General features: G+C 39.7%; 1 long non-coding RNA gene across 1 annotated transcript in view; it reads left to right on the top strand.

Annotated features, from left to right (window-relative positions):
- The first annotated feature begins 380 nt into the window (after positions 1-380).
- Positions 381-8062, top strand: part of LOC114622690 — a 15121-nt gene continuing 7439 nt past the window's right edge. Inside the window, exon 1 of the long non-coding RNA XR_003711657.1 lies at positions 381-444. This is a non-coding gene — a long non-coding RNA (uncharacterized LOC114622690). The remainder of the gene's footprint in view (positions 445-8062) is intronic.

The raw sequence follows: 8062 nt of genomic DNA, 5'->3' as shown, positions 1-8062 counted from the left end.
CCTCTCTCTCATTCTTCCTCTTTCTCCTGCTGGTCTCTCCTCTTTCCCTGTTTCTTCTCCACCTTCAATTAGGTAACTCAAAATCCACCTATCTCTAACCCCTCCAGTAATTTGGCTGTAGCCAACTTTATCTAACCAATAATTTTAAATCAAGGAACAATGTTTACATAGCAAAAGCTTAAAAGTGTGAGAATTTGCAAGTAGGCATAGATTTTACAGAACAGAATTTGGCATTACAATATATAGAAACAGACCAAGCATCAACACAGAAATATATATTTTTGGAAGCACGTGTATATTTGAAACAAATTGTCTTATTTTCATTTATCAAATCAAATGATGTATTACAGGTCTTATATGGCTGGTAATATTGACCTTATGAGGGCTGCAGTCTAGAGAAGACGAAACCAATCTTTCCTAGTTCTCTTGATGCTATAAAGGCAGGTAAGAACATATCTACTCTAAATATGGCAACCAAGCTTCAGGAATAGGGGTGGGGTAGTGAAACAGTGGGGTAGGGGTTACAGGCCAACTTGACCTATGCAGGAAGCTTCTCAACAAACTCTGCACATAATCATTCAAGCAATTCATTCATCCTTTGCTTTCACACCAAGTTAGTTTACTTTAGTAGTCAGTTGTGTATGGCCATGCAGGGAGGCTGATCGCTTCCTTCACTATCCAGGGCGTAAATCTTTGTAACTCTAATTCTGTTATGATAAAGCCTTCAGTTGACAGCATCTCATTCTGGAATGGGATATAGAATTCTGACCAGTGAGGATAGACCTGTTAAGTTGGTTTGGAAGCAAGATTTTGATCCTCAATCTAGGCTCAGGGGAAAGTACAGTAGCTCATCTTTCTGTTGTTTAACATGGAGAAATGATGCCAGGTTTTTAGATATGCCATGCATCATGTGACCATGAGAACTAGATAAGATATTGGGATGTCATGGTGAAGGTGGCAGAGTGGACAAGCAAAAAGAAGTTGACACCTTATGGATGTCACTGAAGATGCAAACAAGCATCTCTAGAAAATATATTGACTAGCATCTTGTTAGATGGGTGAAACATTTCTGATTTTTGAACTGACTTTTTAAACTTGGGCTTTCTTCATTTTTCTAGATGTATTTAATCAATATATTGAGAGAAAATTATATACCCTATTCTAAGCAGCACATAAAAACTTTTATGTCCAGTCATGGCTCAGTTTTTTTTGGAACTACCCATCTATTCGACACTGGTCTATGGATATTCATTCAACCATGGGGTCATTCAATAAATAATTATTGAACTTTTACTGTAGTCACGGACCTGGGACCAGCTCTGAACTAAATCAATAATGTTCGTACTCTGATGGAATATATATTTGAGATAAAGAAGTAATGTTGAGCTTGTGTAGTTAGAGCTTTCTACTCTGTGGACCAATGGTGTCTGTATGTGATCTCCACTTGGCCAAGAGCAGACACCATAATTGTTGATACAAGATGTCCTGAAATCCCCCTGCAGTAGCAGCTCAGGATTGCTTGTTCTCTGATCATTTTAGAACTTTATAATGCTTTATATCACATTTAATTTTTTGCCTTTTAAAATTCATTGGTAGTTAATAGTTGGAATGAATTGTCATAAATATATGAATTTAATTCTCAAGAGACACTGTTAAGTACAAGAATATTTACCTCTAATTAGTCCTCATTCGTATCTGGTAAGGGTCTTGAGCCAGATTTTTAAACAGCTGGTGTCTTTTGTCGCTCCTACACCACTCTCTTAAACTTTCTTAGCTTCCTTTCTTCCACTCTACAAATCTTACTGACTTTTCTATACCACACAGGTGTGTAGGTACGCCAGGCAGCAGGTGTAGGTGTCTCCATTTTATCCTCAAAGGCTTTTATTGTAATCTAAGAGGTTAGGTTTTGAAGATTGACTCTTCTACTCTTTATAAGCCAAGACTTGGCTTAACTGGAATGTGTTGCATACAGAACTGTCAACAATTGTATAAATAAAGTAATAATGCAGGTAGAAAGAATTTAAAGGTTACAGGGTGTCTTTTCAGTAAATCATAACCACATACCCTATAACTGTAACAGAATGTGCAAGCAATATGCTCCACAGGAATTTAAAGACCAGAACTGCATGGATTATGTGGACCGTGCCTCTGGTGAGAGGCACTTCCAGAAGCAGGTTCTCTTGAATTGGGTTTAAACTGGCTCTCTGGTCAGCTTTAGTTGACTTTCTGATGGAGCCCCGCTCTAGCCTTTTGGGGTGCAGATTCCAACTTGATGAGGTCCAAATTGCACTCCTTTTTGTCTGTTGGTACGAGGGTACACTAAGCAGTCATGGAATGTTGGTTCTTGGTCACTTAGCAGAAGTGAGTTATGAATGGTAGGGCAAACACAAGCCACTAGTAGAGAAATATTATTGATATTTCTCATTGATTCCCGGACTAATAAAGTCAGACGAAAATCCCAGAATTTTGGAGCTCTGTAAAACTGAATGGCTTTTTTTTTTTATCTCCTTGACTTTAATGAGTAGATGAGTTGACATGTGAGAATCAGTGTGCATATCGTGTGAGAGACCAGATGCTCTTGGAGTCAGATGACCATGTGGAAGCAGCGCAGGCAGGTGCTTTTTAGTTTGAAACAGTCACTGTCAAATTGAAGAGAAAGTACTGATTGAAGAACTTCAAGGTGTGGGCCATAGGGGTCAGTGTCCTGGTGATTGTGGTCATTATCATCCTGTGGTGTTGCTCAGTGAAGGAAAAAACCACACCAAAGCAGGTTGTTCTGGTTTCAAGACTTTTGACTAAGAGCTTGCTATGCTAACAAACTACCTAGTATTATTTCCAAATAGTTGTGTTGGCTAATTTACATACAATCCAGCATCTAGGAAATGTGTGTTTATTTTTATGTACACTCCAAACTGGAGGTGTGACCAACCCTGTCTACATTTTGTATGGTGACTTTACTGATCTGTGGATGGACTGGGAGAGAAGAGTTCTGGCGCTCTAGAGCACTGAAATGTAGACCAGATGTTGTTGCAGATGTCTTACTGTGGATTCCAGGAAGGGGATGTCAGCAATCCTAGTCACCTGACGTCATCTTCCAAATGACTTTTAAATCTTTGGGTAGATAGGTTCCCATCTTGTGCATCCAGGAGAACACTATTACCTAACACAAATCCTTCATGGCAACGAGGGTCTTATCTTTATACTGGTCCTGCTTTCCTTAAGAAAGCATTGCACACTTATATTTAAAACTCTTGTAAAAGAACTTTCACTGTTACATTAGACATGGGACTGTTTACTTTCTTATTCCTATGACTCACTTGCTATTATAGTATTTTAACCAGGAAGAACTTTGGAATTTTTTTTTATAAAACTATGACCAAAGTTTCTATTTTGCCAAAAGTTAAATACAAACAAAATGTCTATAAGCCTGTGCCTAAAAATAAAAGTGTATCTGTGGCCATCCTAGTTCTTTATAGGTTAGAATGTCATCTCATGTTGGCAGTTACTGTGTCGGTAACAGGTACAAGGAGGGAAGAAGTCATCGGGATGAGCCCCAAACCCATGTGCCTCTTGTTCTTATGAAAGGGGACATTTGAACATAGAAACATGCTTACAGGGTGAGTATGTCAAAGATGTTCCTGTAGACAGAAGTATGTCACAGAATTGCCAAAACAACCAGCAGCCAGGCAAGTGATATACAATAGACAGTTGCCGTCCTTAGAAGGAAGCAACCCTCCCAAGACCTCGATCATGGACTTCTGGCCTCCGGAAGTACCAGACAACAAACTCCTACTGTTTAAACCACCTGGACTGTGGGCACATTGTCAGACCAGCTCTAACAAGTGGATATATCTCTGTATAAACATGGGGTTGTATACAAATTATCTTGTGACATGTTGTACTCACCATGCAAAAGATGTCATGCCTGGTGCACTCAGTAGGGGTAATGTTGGGCAGTGGAAGGAAGGTGGAACATGTAACTGAAGCTGCTGGTCCACAGGTCTGGAATGGGTGTGAGAAGCTGTAAACTTCCTGGGATAAGCCTGCCTCTGGGCTGTGGACCATCTACGGTGCTATCAGTGGGCAGGGACTGGTACTGGCCTTGCCCAGCTTCACTCTTGCCAACCATAGGGCACTGGCAGGGCACTGGTGGAATTGGTACAGGGAGGAAATGTTTCTCCCTCCCTCATATAAGGTGCTGTACATGTATCCTGTGTATGTGTGAAGAGGTCGGTCCTTACTGAGGTCTTAGCGAAGTCAGTCAAGCAAATCAGGACAGGTTTGATACTCTTTTGGAATCCTTGTAACTGCTGCTTTTGTAAAGCAAGCTTCCTGTGGTAGGAACGGAGCAGTCTCTTTAGCTGAGGGGGTTCTCGATCTGCAGAGACAAAAATGTGGTCTAAATGATTAAGGAAGTTATGTCTATGAGTGTTTCAAAAATTGTGTGTGTGTGTGTGTGTGTGTGTGTGTGTGTGTGTGTGCAGGGACTAGAAATGACCCTAAGAACACAGCTTCTTCTAGCCATAATTCCCACAATGTCCAAATAATGAAATTTAGAAAACTGTAAAATAGACCCCCATTTTCAGAGCACTCTGTATACCTTCCAGGTTCAGCCTGCTGAAGTTTAAAATGTTTATATGGAATTCACAGGCCAGAAATGGTCTACATATCTGCTCCATTCTTGGAGTGATTTCTCCATGAAGCAGAGCAACGATGCAAAACTAGGCAGCTGCTGCTTCCTTTTAAGGTCACAAGTCTAATCCCAGCACAGTGTGGAGATTGAAATAGGAAAGTTTATTTAGGGAGAAAATAGTATGTTGTTTTCCTAGGCTGTCAGGTGATTTTTTTCTCTCTCCAAAATTGGTAGGAATTTGGTCCTACTGAATACCTAAGATATTCTGATGATGAGTGGTTGTTAGGGTGACTTTAATTCTTCTGATCTACGCTGAATTTTAAACTTGTTTTTCAGATGCTTATCTTTTATATTTGCCTAAAATCCAAGTCCAGATGATCATATTAATTTCATTGACAAACTGGGTTTTTTATTGTCTATTTTGAGTCAGTGATATCAACTTCTGTAAGAAAATATATTATATGGGCACATGAGCAGAATATGTAAAATGTGAAATTATAGTTATTAACGATATAGGCCCAAATCAAAGTAAAATTCCTTTCCTTTTCTTTGGCTTTTCAGGAATTTATGTATGAGGCAATTCATCATTCCTAGATTATTGACTATTAGAACTTTTAAATCATCTTTCTTACTTTACATGGGGGAAGGAGATAAGAGTGTTTTTCTCAAAGAATTCCATCTGATGGGCAAAGAGAATATTGAATGGATAAGTGCCTGAACCAAATTAAAGCTTTTCCCAAATCATTTGAAAATTCTGGGATTTTGTTGATTTTCTTTTTCTTGTTTCATCAACTCAAAATGATAGAAAAGAGGTCTATAATAGTTTGTGTAACATTAGAGAAATACTCACTTTGTCCCAAGCATTATGTAAATCTATCATTTTTCTTTCCTGACACACCCAGTCCATGCAGACATTATACCATTTTCACCTCTAAAGACATAGAATATGCATTCACAATTTCAAGGACCCAGTTTAACCATTTTGCTTTGACCCAGTTTAACCATTTTGCTTAGGCTTAGAATTTGCACCTGGGCCATGAATTCCACTTTGGAATGATTAAATAGTTGATATGGGCCAAACTCTGATAAAAACGAAAATCCTGTCCATAGCCAAATAAAGATCTGAAGGTCTGTGTGTGCTGAATAGCCTGAGACACCCAGGCAGAGGGTGCCCTCTTCCTTCTGGAAGACACTCTGATGGCACAATGCTGGCAGTGAGCAGGTTTGGGATGCTGTGTGACTCTCGCTTCTGTTTACTCAGAATATTTTCTCCACCCAGACTTATAGAGGCTGCAAGAGTTGAGATTCATCGTCTTCAAGAACACTGATTCTCTAGGCTTTTTCATTTAACATTTTTCAGTTAGCATTTTTGGAACATTTGAGAAGTGTCATATCTTAATAAACTTTTCCTTTTTTAATTCCAGCATATTACTTAACATAGGTTAGTGGCCTCTATGTTTAACTGGGGTAATGTAAGTATACCAGTAAATATAGGGCTACTCAGTTGCAGGCTCATTCCCTTGTGTGGTCCATCATGTTGTGCAGCCTGTGTGTCACTGAATTTATCAGCATGTATGAGGAAGCGAGGGTATGGAGCAGGCATTTCCTATTCTCGTGCCCTGAGCTGGAAGGGATGTGTTACCCCTACTAACATTCTGTTTTGTGGGATTCAGTCCAGCGATTGGCTAACTCCAAATGAATCTGGGATATGTAACTTTGTAGTGAGTACAGGAACAGAGCGATAACTCTCCACTCCAGTATGCCAAATTTTTCAAACAAATATAAAAGATATAAAACAGATAGGCTGCAAAAAGCAATATAAGAACTTTAGATTCATTCTTTTTTTCTAATTGATGAAATACCAACAAGCAGTTTACAGGTGATTTACTTTGGTTCATGAGTTAAGGAGTTCCAGCCCATCATGGTGAGAAAGGGGTAGTTATCAGAGACTTACCACTAGCAGACTTAACAGTAACAGTGTATGATCTGGACCAGGAAGCAGATAATTTAGCCTGGAATCCAGGAAGCACCTGCAACCCATCAGGACCAACATCAGGGCCCACTTCTCCCAGCTGGATTCTACTTCCTAAAGGTTTAAACATGAAATCCTATGGGATGGGGATAGTTTACATTTAAACCATGACAAACACATTTAACATTTATAGTGTTTACAATGCTTATAGTGACTTTGTAGCATGTATTCATTTATACCACTACATGCTACATGTACTCAAATACTGCTGAATGCCCACTATGTCCTGGTATGCCAGGCCCTGGGAGTAGACATGAGCCAGACAGCTTTGCCCCATCAAGTTCCCCACATTTAACAGTTTAGTATAGAAACAGACACTAATATATAATTGCAAACTGTCCAGATGTGCTTTGGAGGTAGTTCTGGGTGGTACTGTGCCATCTATGGTTCACTCAATTCTTTTGTCTCTCAATCTGCTGTGCAGCCCAGGCAGAGCCTGACCCTTGTGATATTCCTTCTCAGCCTCCATTCCCAGTTCAATTTAAATTTGTCTCTGTCATGTCTGATTACAACTTCTTAGTTATTGGACTGGCATTACTGTATGCTTCAGGCTCAATCTTTTTTTGTTTGTTTGTTTTGTGTTGTGTTGGTTTTTAGGACATATAGTATAAGATTGTCACTTCCCACACACTAACTCTGGAAATGAGGGCTGTCTTTTCTCAGAGTTGGATTGATTCCTTCACTGTATACCCTACATAAGCTATCTCACATGGAAATCTTTAATTCTGTTATCTTTGGTAATATGGGTTTCTCCCTCCACAACCCTGTCTCACAAAGTGAACAACCTGGGGGTTGGCAGCCCGTTAGAGCTGCCAACAGAAGATAGGGTCTGGGAGTGGGTTGGTCAGCCTCTTACCCCAGGACAGGCTCAGAATCTCTCAGGATAGATAGACTCTTCCTGGATACAAGTCAGACTTGTCAGCTCAATGCCTAACATGAGAAGAGAAGTATAATCAGCTTTCTACAGTTCTTGAATCTGCTGTCTTATGGTTTTATTAGAATAGGGGTCAGTGGACTATACAGGTATGCAAGTTTGGTAATGTGCTAATGATTCATGTATCTAATGGCTCTTATTTTTGGAAACATATAGGTAAAAGAAGGCATCAGTGTGTAACCATGTAATAAGAAAAGTATTGTTTTCTTAAAACTTTCTAAATACCCATTGTTGTGTTTATAAAGAGATAAAGAGATAAAGAGTATGTTCTATGGGTGTATGGAGAGGTATGGGGGAAGGAGATGTCTCAGTGGGTCCATGACAAGGCATCTCTTCCTTCTGAGGGACCAGCCACACGATGGTATAGCATAGAATAGAGTTTATTCAGGGCGTGAGGAGGGGACCCAAGAGGGTAGTAGAGGCAGAAAGAAAGGAAGAGAGAGAGAGAGAGAGAGAGAGAGAG

The sequence above is a fragment of the Grammomys surdaster genome, unplaced genomic scaffold (genome assembly GCF_004785775.1).
Source record: "Grammomys surdaster isolate TR1022 unplaced genomic scaffold, NIH_TR_1.0 191, whole genome shotgun sequence".
In the NCBI taxonomy this organism is placed as follows: domain Eukaryota; kingdom Metazoa; phylum Chordata; class Mammalia; order Rodentia; family Muridae; genus Grammomys; species Grammomys surdaster.
This window is presented reverse-complemented; position numbering and strand designations above follow the sequence as displayed.